This window comes from Oncorhynchus keta, chromosome 30, assembly GCF_023373465.1.
Source record: "Oncorhynchus keta strain PuntledgeMale-10-30-2019 chromosome 30, Oket_V2, whole genome shotgun sequence".
Lineage (NCBI taxonomy): Eukaryota > Metazoa > Chordata > Actinopteri > Salmoniformes > Salmonidae > Oncorhynchus > Oncorhynchus keta.
In genome coordinates, this window is record NC_068450.1 from 45393524 (window position 1) to 45412332 (window position 18809).

The 18809-nt window shown below is 41.7% G+C and overlaps 7 non-coding genes across 7 annotated transcripts; all 7 read left to right on the forward strand.

The window, feature by feature from the left end:
* The first annotated feature begins 78 nt into the window (after window positions 1-78).
* trnac-gca (transfer RNA cysteine (anticodon GCA)) lies at window positions 79-150 on the forward strand. The gene has a single exon. It is a non-coding gene; the product is annotated as a tRNA-Cys (tRNA).
* Window positions 151-610: 460 nt separating this feature from the next.
* Window positions 611-682, forward strand: trnac-gca (transfer RNA cysteine (anticodon GCA)). Its single transcript has one exon. It is a non-coding gene; the product is annotated as a tRNA-Cys (tRNA).
* Window positions 683-1141: 459 nt separating this feature from the next.
* On the forward strand, window positions 1142-1213 carry trnac-gca (transfer RNA cysteine (anticodon GCA)). Its single transcript has one exon. It is a non-coding gene; the product is annotated as a tRNA-Cys (tRNA).
* Window positions 1214-1636: 423 nt separating this feature from the next.
* On the forward strand, window positions 1637-1708 carry trnac-gca (transfer RNA cysteine (anticodon GCA)). The gene has a single exon. It is a non-coding gene; the product is annotated as a tRNA-Cys (tRNA).
* A 458-nt stretch (window positions 1709-2166) lies between these two features.
* On the forward strand, window positions 2167-2238 carry trnac-gca (transfer RNA cysteine (anticodon GCA)). The gene has a single exon. It is a non-coding gene; the product is annotated as a tRNA-Cys (tRNA).
* A 460-nt stretch (window positions 2239-2698) lies between these two features.
* trnac-gca (transfer RNA cysteine (anticodon GCA)) lies at window positions 2699-2770 on the forward strand. The gene has a single exon. It is a non-coding gene; the product is annotated as a tRNA-Cys (tRNA).
* Window positions 2771-3199: 429 nt separating this feature from the next.
* On the forward strand, window positions 3200-3271 carry trnac-gca (transfer RNA cysteine (anticodon GCA)). Its single transcript has one exon. It is a non-coding gene; the product is annotated as a tRNA-Cys (tRNA).
* The last annotated feature ends 15538 nt before the right edge of the window (window positions 3272-18809 follow it).

Genomic DNA, 18809 nt, shown 5'->3' on the forward strand with positions numbered 1-18809 from the left:
CTTTATCAGTTTTTGTTGATCTCCAGCTATAATGTCCCTTATAAGACAATTTTTCCACCTTTAGATAGTTTCTAGCAGAGGGGTATAGCTCAGTGGTAGAGCATTTGACTGCAGATCAAGAGGTCCCAGGTTCAAATCCTGATGCCCCCTTAACATCAAGTGCTTTCAAAGAGTATTTTGAGTGTAGGGGAATCTTTTTTAGAATATGTCACTCAGTTAAAAATGTCCCTTATTAGACAATTTCTCACGTTCAAATCCTGGCACCCCCTTGAAATCAAGTTCTTTCTAAGTGTATCATGAGAGAGGGAGTGCTGCTTTTTTGGTTATGTTACTCAGTCTAAAATGTCCCTCATTCAATGTTTTTTCTCTGTCAGACAGTTCCGAACAGAGGTGGAAGTGCAACAGACTTCAGATCAATAGGTCTCAGATTGTAATTTTTTTTGTCATCTTGAAATCAAATATTTTACCTAGTTATGTTTTCAGAAGGAAGGTGTTTTTTTCAGTTTTTGTTGATCTCCAGCTATAATGTCCCTTATAAGACAATTTTTCCACCTTTAGATAGTTTCTAGCAGAGGGGGTATAGCTCAGTGGTAGAGCAGTTTCTAGCCGAGGGGGTATAGTTCAGTGGTAGAGCATTTGACTGCAGATCAAGAGGTCCCAGGTTCAAATCCTGATACCCCCTTAACATCAAGTGCTTTCAAAGAGTATTTTGAGTGTAGGGGAATGTTTTTTAGAATATGTCACTCAGTGAAAAATGTCCCTTATTAGACAATTTCTCACGTTCAAATCCTGGCACCCCCTTGAAATCAATTTCTTTCTAAGTGTATCTTGAGAGAGGGAGTGCTGCTTTTTTGGTTATGTTACTCAGTCTAAAATGTCCCTCATTCAATGGTTTTTCTCTGTCAGACAGTTCCGAACAGATGTCGAAGTGTAACAGACTTCAGATCAATAGGTCTCAGATTGTAATTTTTATGTCATCTTGAAATCAAATATTTTAACCAGGTATGTTTTCAGAAGGAAGGTGTTTTTTTCAGTTTTTGTTGATCTCCAGCTATAATGTCCCTCATAAGACAATTTTTCCACCTTTAGATAGTTTCTAGCAGAGGGGGTATAGTTCAGTGGTAGAGCAGTTTCTAGCAGAGGGGGTATAGTTCAGTGGTAGAGCATTTGACTGCAGATCAAGAGGTCCCAGGTTCAAATCCTGATGCCCCCTTAACATCAAGTGCTTTCAAAGAGTATTTTGAGTGTAGGGGAATCTTTTTTAGAATATGTCACTCAGTGAAAAATGTCCCTTATTAGACAATTTCTCACGTTCAAATCCTGGCACCCCCTTGAAATCAAGTTCTTTCTAAGTGTATCTTGAGAGAGGGAGTGCTGCTTTTTTGGTTATGTTACTCAGTCTAAAATGTCCCTCATTCAATGGTTTTTCTCTGTCAGACAGTTCCTAACAGAGGTGGAAGTGCAACAGACTTCAGATCAATGGGTCTCAGATTGTAATTTTTTTGTCATCTTGAAATCAAATATTTTACCTAGTTATGTTTCCAGAAGGAAGGTGTTCTTTATCAGATTTTGTTGATCTCCAGCTATAATGTCCCTTATAAGACAATTTTTCCACCTTTAGATAGTTTCTAGCAGAGGGGGTATAGCTCAGTGGTAGAGCATTTGACTGCAGATCAAGAGGTCCCAGGTTCAAATCCTGATGCCCCCTTAACATCAAGTGCTTTCAAAGAGTATTTTGAGTGTAGGGGAATATTTTTTAGAATATGTCACTCAGTGAAAAATGTCCCTTATTAGACAATTTCTCACGTTCAAATCCTGGCACCCCCTTGAAATCAAGTTCTTTCTAAGTGTATCTTGAGAGAGGGAGTGCTGCTTTTTTGGTTATGTTACTCAGTCTAAAATGTCCCTCATTCAATGGTTTTTCTCTGTCAGACAGTTCCTAACAGAGGTGGAAGTGCAACAGACTTCAGATCAATAGGTCTCAGATTGTAATTTTTTTGTCATCTTGAAATCAAATATTTTACCTAGTTATGTTTTCAGAAGGAAGGTGTTTTTTCAGTTTTTGTTGATCTCCAGCTATAATGTCCCTTATAAGACAATTTTTCCACCTTTAGATAGTTTCTAGCAGAGGGGGTATAGTTCAGTGGTAGAGCAGTTTCTAGCAGAGGGGGTATAGTTCAGTGGTAGAGCATTTGACTGCAGATCAAGAGGTCCCAGGTTCAAATCCTGATGCCCCCTTAACATCAAGTGCTTTCAAAGAGTATTTTGAGTGTAGGGGAATATTTTTTAGAATATGTCACTCAGTTAAAAATGTCCCTTATTAGACAATTTCTCACGTTCAAATCCTGGCACCCCCTTGAAATCAAGTGCTTTCTAAGTGTATCTTGAGAGAGGGAGTGCTGCTTTTTTGGTTATGTTACTCAGTCTAAAATGTCCCTCATTCAATGGTTTTTCTCTGTCAGACAGTTCCGAACAGAGGTGGAAGTGCAACAGACTTCAGATCAATAGGTCTCAGATTGTAATTTTTTTTGTCATCTTGAAATCAAATATTTTACCTAGTTATGTTTTCAGAAGGAAGGTGTTTTTTTCAGTTTTTGTTGATCTCCAGCTATAATGTCCCTTATAAGACAATTTTTCCACCTTTAGATAGTTTCTAGCAGAGGGGGTATAGTTCAGTGGTAGAGCAGTTTCTAGCAGAGGGGGTATAGTTCAGTGGTAGAGCATTTGACTGCAGATCAAGAGGTCCCAGGTTCAAATCCTGATGCCCCCTTAACATCAAGTGCTTTCAAAGAGTATTTTGAGTGTAGGGGAATCTTTTTTAGAATATGTCACTCAGTGAAAAATGTCCCTTATTAGACAATTTCTCACGTTCAAATCCTGGCACCCCCTTGAAATCAAGTGTTTTCTAAGTGTATCTTGAGAGAGGGAGTGCTGCTTTTTTGGTTATGTTACTCAGTCTAAAATGTCCCTCATTCAATGTTTTTTCTCTGTCAGACAGTTCCTAACAGAGGTGGAAGTGCAACAGACTTCAGATCAATAGGTCTCAGATTGTAATTTTTTTGTCATCTTGAAATCAAATATTTTACCTAGGTATGTTTTCAGAAGGAAGGTGTTCTTAATCAGTTTTTGTTGATCTCCAGCTATAATGTCCCTTTTTAGACAATTTTTCCACCTTTAGATCATTATTATTTCTAGCAGAGGGGGTATAGCTCAGTGGTAGAGCATTTGATTGCAGATCAAGAGGTCCCAGGTTCAAATCCTGATGCCCCCTTAAAATCAAGTGCTTTCAAAGAGTATTTTGAGGGTAGAGGACTCTTTTTTAGAATATGTTACTCAGTGAAAAATGGCCCTTATTAGACAATTTCTCACGTTCAAATCCTGGCACCCCCTTGAAATCAAGTGCTTTCTAAGTGTATCTTGAGAGAGGGAGTGCTGCTTTTTTGGTTATGTTACTCAGTCTAAAATGTCCCTCATTCAATGTTTTTTCTCTGTCAGACAGTTCCTAACAGAGGTGGAAGTGCAACAGACTTCAGATCAATAGGTCTCAGATTGTAATTTTTTTGTCAACTTGAAATCAAACACTTTATGGGTATGTTTTCAAAGAGAGAGTTTTCTGTATTAGGTTATGTTGATCACAAGCTAAAATCTCCCGTATTAGACAATTTCTCAGGATCAAATCCTGGCACCCCCATGAAATGAAGTACTTTCTCAGTGTTTCTTGAGAGAGGGAGTGCTCTGCTAAAATGTCCCTCATTAGATGGTTTTTCTCTCAGTTGAACAGTTCCTAGCAGAGGTGGAAGTTCAATAGACTTCACATCAAGAGGTCTCAGGTTCAAATTATTTTGTCAACTTGAAATCAAATACTTCAAGGGTATGATGGGTTGACAGGTGTCCCGCTGGCACCTGGCCCTTATTTCATGCAATTCCACTCATTTTGCCATGGGGTGAAGATCATTATTTTTCAGTTTTAAAGCAAATTTCCTGCAACACTACACATTTCGCCATGATTTATGTTAATATGATATCTGAGAGTGACTAACAACATCAATGTGGGTCCCCTGGAGGTCATGGCCACTGGGCATGTGCACCTTCATTCCCGATCAATAATTTGACCATGAGTACTACAAGTTGAGAAAGCTGGCTAAGTTAATTTGCCAATCTAAAAATGTTTTTCTGACAGTAGTGACTGTCTGATTTAGTGACTGTCAATGACTGACATAAAAAGAGAAAAACTGCTGATGCACAACACATTTTCAAAATGGCACCTTCCATATTCTAACTTTCAACTGTAAGTTGAGACACCGACTGAGTCCCCCCCCCAAAAAAACGTAGAAATATATATATATTGGGTCATGGGCCCTTAAACGACCGCTTATGTTGCTTATGCCCAAGACCGGCCTGGTAAAGGCCATCGAGTGCAGTAGGTATTTTAGCATGACAGTCCTGAAGTTAAGAGAAAGGCTAGGTTATGTACATTCAATGTGTCTATTTAGGAGCCTTGGATTTGGCTAGCTCTCTTTGGGAGAGAAATAGACAATGGCTGCGTTCCAAACATGTAAAAGACAACCCTCTCCCCTCAGCCCTCAAATTAAGTGGACACTTCTGATTGCATATCATGATGTATGATGAGTTGACACTTTCAGGCCAAGGGGCGAGGGAAGAAGGAAGGAAATTCAAATGGACCACCCTTGCCTGGAAATTCATCACTTCACAGTTGTGTCAACACTTCACAGTTGTGTCAACGTTTCAGTCAACATGGATCCACGGGTAGCTGTTGTGTGTGTGCTTTATGTGCCCTACAGTTAAATATTATTGCATTTCATATCTTGGCTAGAAGACAACACATCCGCAGACATCGAAAGTAGCCATCCGATGATATCAGGTAAATCCAAAATGACATTGTCTGATTTCAGGGAAAGTAGTATGCTCTAGCTATCGTTTCCAAAAGCTAACCAAACAAAAACAACATTACTTTTACGATACGTGTTTGTACCATCGTGCATTAGTTGCACAATTTGTAACTGATTTACATTAGTTTTTACTTACACTTGTATGTTGACTTCTCCATATTGATGTTAGTTTTAAGTTTTGGCTGTGGATGTAAAATCATTGCAAATTGAATTATGGGGTGTTTTAGGCCCCAAGTGAGAGAGCACAACACACAAGGAAGAACGTCTTGTGAACAGATGACATGATGGTAAGGGAGAACTTTGCTGCCCTCTAGTGTTCCGCTGGAAGACATGTCATGTCAAATGTACTCTTGACGATGTCCTCGCCAAGACTTTGGCTGCATCTCAAAAGTGGCTGTCTCTAATCCTCTTTCCTGCACAGATGCAAAAATAATTGTCAAATAACTACTACTACTACTACTACTTCTACTACTACTACTATGACTGCTTTAACCTATCCTGTGTCTTCACGTGAATTCAGATGGAGAGAAGAAGTATTTAAAAAAAAAAATATATATATATATATATATATATATATATATATATATATATATTATTAAAAAAACATTTTAGAGGTGGATCAGCTTTAATATCGCAGATTGTTGCTTCCATCTATGTAATTGTCGGCATTATTTCCAATCCACCAATATATTTTTGAGGTAAATATATTTACAGTTGAAGTCGGAAAGTTTACATACACTTAGGTTGGAGTCATTAAAACTAGTTTTTCAACCACTCAACAAATTTCTTGCTAACAAACTATAGTTTTGGCCAATCGGTTAGGACATCTACTTTGTGCACAACACAAGTAATTTTTCCAACAATTGTTTGCAGACAGATTAATTCACTGTATCACAGTTCCAGTGGGTCAGAAGTTTACATACAATAAAGTGACTGGGCCTTTAAACAGCTTGGAAAAATCCAGAAAATGATGTCATGGCTTTAGAAGCTTCTGATTGACATCATTTGAGTCAATTGGAGGTGAAACTGTGGACGTATTTCTAGGTCTACCTTCAAACTCAGTGCCTCTTTGCTTGATATCATGGGAAATCAAAAGAAATCAACCAAGACCTCAGAAGAAAAATAATTGTAGACCTCCACAAGTCTGGTTCATCATTGGGAAGGCCAGCATCCCGGTGTTGCCTCTTCACTTATGACGTTGAGACTGGTGTTTTGCGGGTACTATTTAATGAAGCTGCCAGTTGAGGACTAGTGAGGCGTCTTTTTCTCAAACTAGACACTAATGTACTTGTCCTTTTGCTCAGTTGTGCACCAGGGCCTCACACATCTTTCTATTCTGGTTAGAGAGAGTTTGCTCTGTTCTGTGAAGTGAGTACCACATTTCGCTGTACGAGATCTTCCGTTTCTTGGCAATTTCTCGCATGGATTAGGCTTCATTTCTCAGAACAAGAACGGACTTTCAGAAGAACGTTATTTGTTTCTGGCCATTTGGAGCCTGTAATTGAACCCACAAATGCTGATGCTTCAGATACTCAACTAGTCTAAAGAAGGCCAGTTGTATTGCTTCTTTAATCAGAACAAGTTTTCAGCTGCGCTAACATAATTGCGAAATGGTTTTCTAAAAATAATTTAGCCTTTTAAAGTGATAAACTTGGCTTAGCTAACACAATGTGCCATTGGAAGACACAGGAGTGATGGTTGCTGATAATGGGCCTCTGTACGCTATGTAGATATTCCATTAATAATCAGCCGTTTCCAGCAACAATAGTCATTTGCGACATTAACAATGTCTACACTGTAATTCTGATCAATTTGATGGTATTTTAACGGACAAAAAATGTTGCTGTTCTTTCAAAAACAAGGACATTTCTAAGTGACCCAAGCTTTTTAACGGTAACACTAGACTCTATTGTTATTATAGTGAGAGATTTTAATACCGTTTTAAATACCTCTTTTGACTGTAAAGGAAATCACACTACAAACTTTCACCCTCGGACACTAAAGGAAATCATGAATGTCATGGATATATTGGAATTAGTGGATATATGGTGGCTTAAATACCCTGACCTAGTGAGATATTCATGGCGGAGGCTTAATCAAGCTAGTAGTCTTTCTTATGTCATTCTCTCTGGTAGAACACGGTGTACTACTCCCTTCGCAGAACAGTGCAAACTGGCTCTAACCAGAAAGGAAAGAGGGCACAACTGAGCAAGAGGACAAGTACATTAGAGTGTCTAATATCTGTGAAAATTAGACCATAAAGAAATATCAAATCTAGAAAGGTTATTCCTCAACTTTCCATCAGTGTTTAGTTCAAGTGGGCTGGGATGTTCTAGCGGTGTAAGATGCCGTGTTCAGTTCACTACAGGTACATTACGACTTTGTGTGTATCAGAGCCGCGTGTTATTTTCTCAATAGGTTTTCAAGTGTTTGTTTCAGGCTCCAACATAGAACTTCAGTCATTATTTTTTTTAAATTAAAAGCAATATTTGATAGCGTAGCTTAATATTCCTTAATCTTTTCTCAGTAGGAATGACAAAATGCCATAGTCCTTTATGGTAACATGACGTGATACATAGTGATTGAAATGTTATGTAGTTACTGTTTTACTCAGTCAAATTTATGCAAAACTTGGCTTTGAGTGAATGACCTTAGAGTGTCAGTCGGCTGCCTTGTACAGTGCGTCCGTATTGTGACAAGAACTGAAATAATGAGATGGGACATTCAAGCCAGCTCAATTGTTACTGTCAGATTTCAGCCTTGAATTAGCATATTTGGTCATTTTCATGTATTAGAGAATTACAATGCCAGGTGAGAATTGTATGATTCGCTTGGTGAAGAGATTGGCTCCGTTTGACTCCTATAAATACTTGGGAGTTATAGTGGACAATAAGCTGAACTGGAAAGAGAATTCCCAGAATATCAACAACAAAAAAGAAATCACAATCCAGACTGTACTTTTTAAGGAAGCTCTGATATTCTAATGTGTGTGACAAAATGTGGTGCATTTTTGACAGCAGTGTAGTGGCTTATGTGATGTATTATGCCAAATAGGTCCAATGACGATGCAATCTCAACCGCACTGCACACTGCCCTAACCCATCTGGACAAGAGGAATACCTATGTGAGAATGCTGTTCATCGACTACAGCTCGGCATTTAACACCATAGTGCCCTCCAAGCTCGTCATCAAGCTCGAGACCCTGGGTCTCGACCCCGCCCTGTGCAACTGGGTACTGGACTTCCTGACGGGCCGCCTCCAGGTGGTGAGGGTAGGCAACAAACTCTCCACCCCGCTGATCCTCAACACTGGGGCCCCACAAGGGTGCGTTCTGAGCCCTCTCCTGTACTCCCTGTTCACCCACGACTGCGTGGCCACGCACAACAGTGGTAGGTTTGATTACCAACGACGAGACGGCCTACAGGGAGGAGGTGAGGGCCCTTGGAGTGTGGTGTCAGGAAAATAACCTCACACTCAACGTCAACAAAACTAAGGAGATGATTGTGGACTTCAGGAAACAGCAGAGGGAACACCCCCCTATCCACATCGATGGAACAGTAGTGGAGAGGGTAGTAAGTTTTAAGTTCCTTGGCGTACACATCACAGACAAACTGAATTGGTCCACCCACACAGACAGCATCGTGAAGAAGGCGCAGCAGCGCCTCTTCAACCTCAGGAGGCTGAAGAAATTCGGCTTGTCACCAAAAGCACTCACAAACTTCTACAGATGCACAATCGAGAGCATCCTGTCAGGCTGTATCACTGCCTGGTACGGCAACTGCTCCGCCCAAAACCGTAAGGCTCTCCAGAGGGTAGTGAGGTCTGCACAACGCATCACCGGGGGCAAACTATCTGCCCTCCAGGACACCTACACAACCCGATGTCACAGGAAGGCCATAAAGATCATCAAGGACAACAACCACCCGAGCCACTGCCTGTTCACCCCGCTATCATCCAGAAGGCGAGGTCAGTACAGGTGCATCAAAGCTGGGACTGAGAGACTGAAAAACAGCTTCTATCTCAAGGCCATCAGACTGTTAAACAGCCACCACTAACATTGAGTGGCTGCTGCCAACACACGGACTCAACTCCAGCCACTTTAATAATGGGAATTGATGGGAAATGATGTAAAATATATCACTAGCCACTTTAAACAATGCTAGCTAATATAATATTTACATACCCTACATTATTCATCTCATATGTATACATGTATACTGTACTCTATATCATCTACTGCATCTTTATGTAATACATGTATCACTAGCCACTTTAACTATGCCACTTTGTTTACATACTCATCTCATATGTATATACTGCACTCAATACCATCTACTGTATCTTGCCTATGCCGCTCTGTACCATCACTCATTCATATATCTTTATGTACATATTCTTTATCCCCTTACACTGTGTATAAGACAGTAGTTTTGGAATTGTTAGTTAGATTACTTGTTGGTTATCACTGCATTGTCGGAACTAGAAGCACAAGCATTTCGCTACACTCGCATTAACATCTGCTAACCATGTGTATGTGACAAATACAATTTGATTTGATTTGATGCTGTTGTGTGCTGGAAAGGAGACTTAGCAAAGTAGGAAGTAAATAAACTGGGCAAAATGATAAAGAAAGCAAGTGCAACAATCAGACGCAGTCTGGAGTCAATGCAGGACATGTTCGTAAAAAGGCTGCCAGGTAAAACACGTAATCATGGGCAATGCCACACACCGACTCCACAGGGCTTGAATGCAATACAGAAGCAGCTTCAGTAGCAGGTTCGTCTTGCCCAAAAGCTCCAGAGAGGTTTAGGGAAGGTCATTTTTACCCACAGCCATGAGGCTTTTTTTAATGAGTGTAAATTACTATTTATTATGCCTTTTTTAATGAGTGTTGTTGCTGCCGTTTCCCAGGAGGACGGACAACTGATCTTTTTCTTATCTCTTTATGGCTGTTAACGTGCAGGGGTCTGTGTCTTCCTACATGTTCTATCATGCGTTTGCCCACCGATACGGCTCATGCCTTTGGAATGGTATTGAGTGATGATGCTGAACAATTTCCCAAGTTGGGATTTCTAAAGTACTACTCTGCCTTAGCTTGTTACCGGGGTCATCTCAGCTAATATCGGTGCTCGTTAGGAACTTACCCCCTTCTAACGAGTCAGAATCTCGATGGACAAATGTATGTGCCAGTTACCTCAAATGTATGGAGAAATTAACATGGGAAATCACCTATTGAGGGCCGAACTTGAACACAATGTTCCAGACAACTTTTAGTCATTTATTACCTTGTCTATCTATCATAAGCCCCCCTACCCTCTCCCCTCTGAACCCAGTCAACCTGTTTCCCTTGGTACCTTCCTTTGAGTCAAGTGGCCAGAGTCTGATGAATGAGCCGAAGTAACATTTGGACAGGACAAAGGAAGTTGTGAAGCCTTCTCCCACCTAGGGGAAAGCAGAGAATAATAACATTCAGCTCTCCGATAGAGGAGAGAAGAAAAAAAACTTGTCACAACAATGTGGTGCTCTGTGGTTCATGTATTGAACGTGACAGTCAGCATAGCATAGCCCCAGGATTCGAGGTAAGGAACGTACATCCATCAAGGACATGTCAAGCTGAGATTGTTTACTCCCACGGTTCCAAACGCCATGTGCAACTGCGTGATATCATGTTTCCATTTGCATGCTGCAAATACAGCTGAAGGCTGAGGATGTTGAGTGGTTCGGGAATTGATTCCATCCACGTAGACATAACATTGCCTCCTTACCATTCTGACATGGGGGGGGGAAGCCATTTGCTCTCTCTTTTTGAAATATTGAATGTGACACAAAAAGCTTTGAAAATCACAGATATGAGCAATCACTTTTTTTCTCATTGTATGCGAGAAAATTGCTGTCTTTGTAACGGCGTTCTTCGTTTGTCGAAAGAGAGTCGGACCGAAATGCAGCGTGGTGGTTACTCATGTCTTTAATGAAACAAATGACGATACATGAAATAACTTAATAAATACAAAAACAACAAACGGAACGTGAAAACCTATTACAGCCTGTCTGGTGAAACTACACAGAGACAGGAACAATCACCCACGAAATACACAGTGAAACCCAGGCTACCTAAATACGGTTCCCCATCAGAGACAACAAGAATCACCTGACTCTGATTGAGAACCGCCTCAGGCAGCCAAGCCTAAACTAGACACACCCCTAATCAACCACAATCCCAATGCCTACAAAAAACCCAATACGACAACACAATAAACCCATGTCACACCCTGGCCTGAACAAATATATAACGAAAACACAAAATACAATGACCAAGGCGTGACAGTCTTAAATAAAATAACAGGTGTCTAACTTCTATCAGATGTTTTTCTCTCCATGATGTCATTATGACACCAATTTGATTCAGGAAATGAATGACATTCCGTTTGAAAATGATGACATTTCGATAATGACTCGTGCAGGATTTTAAAGAAAATAGATGTGAAACGTTGCAGAAACGTTGCAGAAACGTTGCATAAAGCCACTGGATAAATATTTTATGTATTAAAGAGCAACAACTCATCAACACAGACGGAGGTAGGACATTTGGAGAGGGAGAGAGAGGTGTGTGTGGGTGGGTGAGTCCGTATTTGTGTATGGCAGGCGTGAGAAGAGATGGTACATGGAGAGAGAGAGAGAATGGTACATAGAGAGAGAGAGAGAGAGGAGTAAAGAGAGACAGGGGAGAACAAGAATAATTGAGAGATCAGATCACACCCATAACTCTGCTTTACTTCATAAAACTTCCAGCCAGTGTCTGATACACTCTAAACCACTGGAGGGCAACGTTGTCCTGCATTTCATTACCCTACAGATGGTTACTTTGGTAACACGTGTAGGGTGGGGGAGCTATCACAATTGACATGTTTTCAAATATTTAGATATAGTCAGATTGCTTATCTCTACAGTTAAGGGAGGCAATGAGACATTCCTGCAAATAAAAAAAATACTGAGGGTACACCTTGTCACATACCATATAGGTAGATGTGCAAGATGCTGTGATGAAAAACAATTAAATTAATTTACTATACATAGATGTATCACAAAGTCTTTGTCTCTAGTGAAGAATTATCGTTGAGAGTACAGAGAGAGGGACTAGGATACCAGTGGGTGGTGATGGGAGTGTGAGGAAGTCTAGACAAAGCCTTTACCACCAAACGATTGCATAAACAAGGAAAAAACGGAGTGAACCAGGCCGTGTGTATCTTGTTGAAAGCCACGTGCGCTTGTCGGAATGAAGGCAGAGGAAATTTGCTTGAAATGAACAGCGTCGCACGGCTGCCGTCAAAACGCTAAAAGCTGTGGGTCGAATCAAAGTTTAATGCCACAGCATAAGTAATGAGACGAGCTCGCCTCGTTCTACTAATACATTATACAAAAGAAAATTGCTGCCACTCCCTGGGGATCTTTTTTTCTTCAAGATATGAAAAAGGGGGATCTAAACATAGAGAGAACAGCTAATACAGATCAAAAGAATGTGGAAAATGGAAATATGACGCAAAGGGGCAAGCAAATCACATCCCTGTTTCTCGAGGAAGCGAGTCCAATTTTGGTGTAGACTCAAGCCCACTAATTGCGCCCTGTGTTGTGGCATCAAGAAAGCTCCTCACTTTTGTTCCGTTACTCCATGGAATAGTGAATGCTTCTGCTCTTACCCAAAAAATAGTTTCGAAACGACAGTAAAAGTGCAGTAACTGCAGTTGACTGTGGTATTTTGGATGCAGTAATCGCAGAATAACTGCACTGTGAATAACAATTACACTGCGAAATGACTGTAGTAAAAAAAAAAAGTGCTATTTTGGAGGCAGCATTTGCATCATACTGCAGTGTACTGTATTTATACTACACTCTGACTGCAATAATTTTTTTGTAAGCGTGGGAAGCAGTTCAGTGTCCCTTTCCTGAAAAAAAAACCTATAGCCATTGAAAAACCCTGTTTCCAGACGAGTAAATGATGTCTATTCCCGGGTTTGGCATTTGATATGGGTTAGGCTGAGGGGGGTGGGTAAAAAATGGAGTTGTACACCGACAAGTATATCTCCTATATCTACACAAACCCTATAAGCCCACAATAGTGAAGTGAGGAGGATAGTGGAAGCAAGCCATACTGGCAAAACTAGACTCCTTAATGCATTCCAAAGCACATTCTTATCTGGAGAGGTGGCTATATCCAAACCCCCCTCTGACACTTGTCATTCTGAGTGCATTCCGCCCGGGGTGACTAGAGGCTAAAACGAAGCCGGTAATGATCCAGTCGCGGCCCACGTACCTTTCACTCTCCATCTACACAGTCGGGGGGTTGGCGGGGGTGAGAGCAGTATAGAGGCGGAGAGGATATTACACAACGGCATACTGGGTAATTACTGACACTCTGCTTACAGTAGGACAGGCGCCACAGAGGCTCACGACAGCCCCTCTCCATCCCCTGGCTGCCGCCATCGTCATCTTTGCCACTGCCTGTGCCATCAGGGCTCAGCTGGCCAGGGCAAGCACATTTTCCCATAATCCCCTGGGGTATTCCCAGATACCCAGGCTGCCAGATCCAGTGATAAGAGGGAAGAGGGGGAGAAGTAAAGGGGAATAAAGTGGGAGGGTTTTCTTTCCCTAGGGATTTGTGAGGTACAAATCAACTACTGCTGAAAATGTCCTGCATCCACATTCACGAACGGGTGTGCACGTGTGCAAGCATACATACGGCACATTCGCACGCACACACACAAACACACACCTACCCATCCCCCATACATCTCTCCTCCACTTCGACCAGAGGTCGGCAAGTCTGTCTGCTGAGAAATGGCTGTCTTGCTCCTGCGTGATGCTTTTTAAATTCCACCCCTCCAACTCTCAGTGCAGCCCTCGCTCATTAAAGCTATGCTGAAGAACAAAAAACCTCCCCTCTGATCACGTTAGGATCTGAAGCAATGGTAGTAGTGGGCAACACAGTGATGGTAATGGGTGGTAGCTAGGCTATCTTCCCTCTTTTAATACGGAGGTACCTGAATATAATAGAGATTTATTGAGTGGGTGTCATCCGGATCAGTTAGAGTTACGAGTTATGATGCTGGAACCTTGGTGAATACTGAGTACTGTATCTTAGCCCACTCACTTTTAAAGCAGGAATGGAAATGCACTGGCACTAGAAGGGGGGGGGGGGATACCCAGTCAGTTGTACAACAAAGTATTCAACTGAAATCCTCTGAATCAGAGGGATGTTGCCATAATCGACATCCACGTCATCGGCGCCTGGAGAACAGTGGGTTAAATGCCTTGCTCAGGGGAAGAACGACAGGTTTTTACCTTGTCAGCTCGGGGATTCGATCCGGTTACTGGCCCAACGCTCCTACCCGCCAGGCTACCCGTCGCCTTTAGAGTCCCTTCCACTTTGACACAGTAACTGAAAGGCCAAAAATGTAAAGTAAAAAAAAAACAGTGCAAGTGCCATATTGGATTATCCATAATACTGTGTTATCCTTATATATATTGCATTGTTTCACTCTAATGCTTTGTGGACCCATGCCGGGTTTACAGCACTTCCTTATTTCAACAGACACGTAGTCATATCTGAAAGCCCCAAGCACAGTTTGAATGAGAGCAAAGATTATCGTGAGACTTCCAGTGTTATTGGCAATGTCAAGTTGGCAGTGACTGTTAAGTCACAAAAGTAGCATTGAAATCAACTTCCTGCATGGCAAAGTTCAGTTATTCGAAAGGAAGCATACATGTGAGAACAAGTGCAAAGTAACGCAGCCCAACCGCTCGGATTCAGCCATTTGAAATTACTAGACTTCCACCAGAATGCAAACCCCTTTCAAGGTTGGTGCAAGCAAAGCATATTGTAGGCCCAAGTATACTGTGCTGTTTGTGGTGTCTTCTGACAGACGCTAGCCAGCACACAGGATTTGGTTCTGGGTGCCAAATTGATCTAAATAGGAGTGAGGCCGTAACTTTTATTTATTTTCTGACCGTATCAAAGATGAACAGAGATAAAGTGGGAGTTTTCCCAAAGTGGCCTTAAAGATCATCACCAATGTTTAAGCCTACGTAGAGTCAACGAAGAACAGCCAACAGCATTATAGAGATCATAGTGGTGTGTCAGACACTTTTTGTTGGTAATATATCTAAGAGCTGCATGATACACGGAATGAAGTGATATTTTAAGTAGAAACTGTGGACCAATATTTAATTTTAAAAGCCTGTTATATTAAATGAAGTTAGGGCCGGGCATTATACCGTATTTTACAATATACCTGTTTTGATGCACATACTGGTTTGGTTTTTTTGCTTTACCTTCGATAATGGTATTCCAATGTTTGGTTTGGTAATTGTGATACGCAACTCTGGCACGTGTAATGTCTGTTGTTATAGTTCACTCCGTTTGCTACTTGAAGTCTATTACAGATGGTAAGCGGCAAAGGTCTCAGACTTCAATGGGAGTAGGGCGGTTGTTGGCAAAACACAAGCAGTTTGTGGTGTTGTAAATAAGCCTTATTTTCTGAACAGCGATCAGTTACTTTAGACATGGCACCTTTAATAGGATGCCACCTTTCCAACAAGTCAGTTCATCAAACTTCTGTCCTTTTAGAGCTGCCCCGGTCAAATGTAAGTGATGTTATTGTGAAGTGAAGACATCTAGGAGCAACAACGGCTAAGCCGCAAAGTGGTAGGCCACACAAGCTCACAGAACATTTACATTTACATTTAAGTCATTTAGCAGACGCTCTTATCCAGAGCGACTTACAGAACGGGACTGCCGAGTGCTGAAGCGCGTAAAAATCGTCTGTCCTCGTTTGCAACGCTTACTACCGAGTACCAAACTGGCTCTGGAAGCAACGTGAGCACAAGAACCGCACACAAGCCTAAGACCACCATGGGTATAATGCCAAGCGTCGGCTGCAATGGTGTAAAGCTTGCCGCCATTGGAGTCTGGAGCAGTGGAGTGTTGAATCATGCTTCACCATTTGGCAGTCCGACGGACGTATCTCGTTTTGGCAGATTCCAGGAGAACGCTACCTGCCCCAATGCATCGTGCCAATTGTAAAATTTTGGGGAGGAGGAGTAAGGGTTTGGGGCAGTTTTTCATGGTTCGGGCTAGGTCCCTTAGTTCCAGTGAAGGAATATCTTAATGCACAGCGTACAATGACATCCCAGAAAATTCTGCACGTGCCTGAAGACCCTGCAGCAATTTTCTAACATCTAGTGGAAAGCCTTCCCAGAAGGGTAAAGGCTGTTATAGTAGCAAAGGGGGGCTCAACTCCATATTAATGCCCATGAATTTGGAATGATATGTTCGACTAGCAGGTGTCCACATACCTTTGACTATACTTTTGTGCTTCGTTCATTAAAGAGGGGATCGGCGATAAAGGATGGTAATAGAATTATGTAGGAATAGGGCTAACATTATAATAATTAACTTATATAACCCTCTCGTACAGCACAGTTAGAAGGGACTGATGGGGTGTAGGGGTAGGAAGGTAATATGGTGTGGTGATTTAATGCCCATAAATGAACTCTGTGGAAGTACATGTAAAGACAATAATGGAATATAGTGGCAACAATTGGGTACCCGTATCGCTGTCCTCTGTCAGAAACGTGGGATTAGTGTGTGTCAACTATGGGAAGGCGGGCGAGACACAGTGGCGAGGGGTAGAGAGTCATGCTTGGACATGACATTGGTATCTGGTATCAATGGAGGGGCCTGTGGAGGAGTTTTTTACATTTTTTAATTTTATTTAACCTTTATTTAACCTTTATTTAACCTTTATTTAACCTTTATTTAACCTTTATTTAACCAGGCAAGTCAGTTAAGAACAGATTCTTAAGAACAGATTCTTGACGGCCTGGGAACAGTGGGCTAACTGCCTGTTAACTGGGGCAGAACAACAGATTTGTACCTTGTCAGCTCAGGGGTTTGAACTCGCAACCTTCCGGTTACTAGTCCAACGCTCTAACCACTAGGCTACGCTGCCGCCCCAAGGAAGTAATGTCAGTAATCATATTAGCTGCAGATGTGACTTCCAGTGTGTTGGGGGGTGGAGGAAGACGGCGGGTGGTGCCATGGTGGACAGGCGCAGGAAACGGATATAGCTCTACGGGTACTTAAGAATGGCTAGACAAAAAGGAATTTCATGGAGCATCAAGAATGATTAAGACAGCGAAAAGTCATGGTGGGATTTGGTCCGTTATTGGTAGAGGGACTGAAATTGGTGCAGTTTGGATATTATTATTTTTTACGTGAAAGTGCTGGAATTCCAGTGTTGGTGGAAGGAAACGTCACGGTAAAGAAGTGATAAACGTCCGAGGCGCTGTGTTCTCAGTGATTCATAGATGTGAGCATCTGTGTGATGAGACGTAGGGAAAAGTTCAAGGAGCTCGGAGATGTCTTAAAGAGAAAAGGGGAGTCAGGAGAAGCTATGGATGATGAGTTCTCTATTTTTGAGATGGCAAGTGCGTTGGAGGGTTGTGGGTGGGCAGACTGCTCATGGAGAAGACAGGGTGTGTTATGTGATGTTTAAGCATGCTGTGGGGGACATTCTAAAGAAGAGAGAGACTGTAGATTCTTCCAGCACACTTTATTATAAGATTTGTAAAAATGGAGCAACCAGCATCACTCAAGTAGTTCTATGCTGAAAGCCCATCAAACAAGAGTTAGGTCTCCACTTTTTTATAGAAAGGTCCATCTTCTTTTGTCTACGTGGTTGTGAAGCAGATGTGTGGAAACAGGGGCGGAACATTGTGTAAAAGGCGATTGGCTTGTCTGTGCAGATTAAGATAGCAAGAGGCCTCAACCGTATAACTGCGTTTTTGTCACAGTTCACAGTATAATGTGATCCTTCCTGCAAGGTTCCATACAGCTGACAACCGGCAGATAGTAAACCCACGGGATGTCACATGTTGAGGTCGCACCCAAACGGATCTTAGCTTATACGCCCAGTCTTATGACAGTGTCACACAGACAAGTTTGCATCAGGTTAGAAAAAAACACTAGCATATAACGAGACAATTATTTAAATAGTAAAACACGGGATAGCATGACTAATTATGTAGTTTTCCAAGACAATGCACTGGACAGTGTGTTGGTAGCAGTGTTAGGGTTGTATAATAAGGTGTGGAGGACTCGGGTGATACCTGCTGCTTTTGTATTGCGCTGTCATCCAACATGGAAAAAATTATAGTGAGTAGGATGATGTACTGTATCTCTTGAAGATTAGGGGTTTGATGAGCATAGCACAGAGTGGGATCAGGAGAGAGAGGTCTACCATGAATGCCCTGGTGACAGTTAGTACAGAGATAGTCAAGGCCATGACAATAAAAGAGGTGATGAGTGTTTTGTATTTTGACATTGCGAAAGCTTACGATACCATGTGGAGGGAAAAGTTGTTGATCAAGTTGAGGGCATTGGGGGACGTCTGTATAACTGGATCATGGACTTCCTGTTCGATCAAGTCATACGGGTGAGGTCAAAATTGTCAATGGGTTTGAAGTGGACAATGGTACTCCCCAGGGAAGTGTGGTTAGTCCGGTGTTGTTCACCCTGTTGATAGATGACATAACGTAATGAGCAATGAAGATAATTTAATGTAGGTAGAACATGACTGGCCCCACACTCCAGTACAGTAGGTGGCGGTGTATGCACCTTAAGTTGGATGTTATCCGCCAACCCAATCCCAAAGAAGTGTGACATGTAGCAGTACGGTCTAACTCTACAAAGTGTTCTCATTTTGCTAGATACAAAATGGCCAGTCCAATATGGCATATATGTCAAAAACCTGCAATGCTGGTTCGTAAATGACAAATAGACAACCATAAATACATAACGTTGTCATGATGTACTGATGACGAAATGACAACGTAATCAACTAA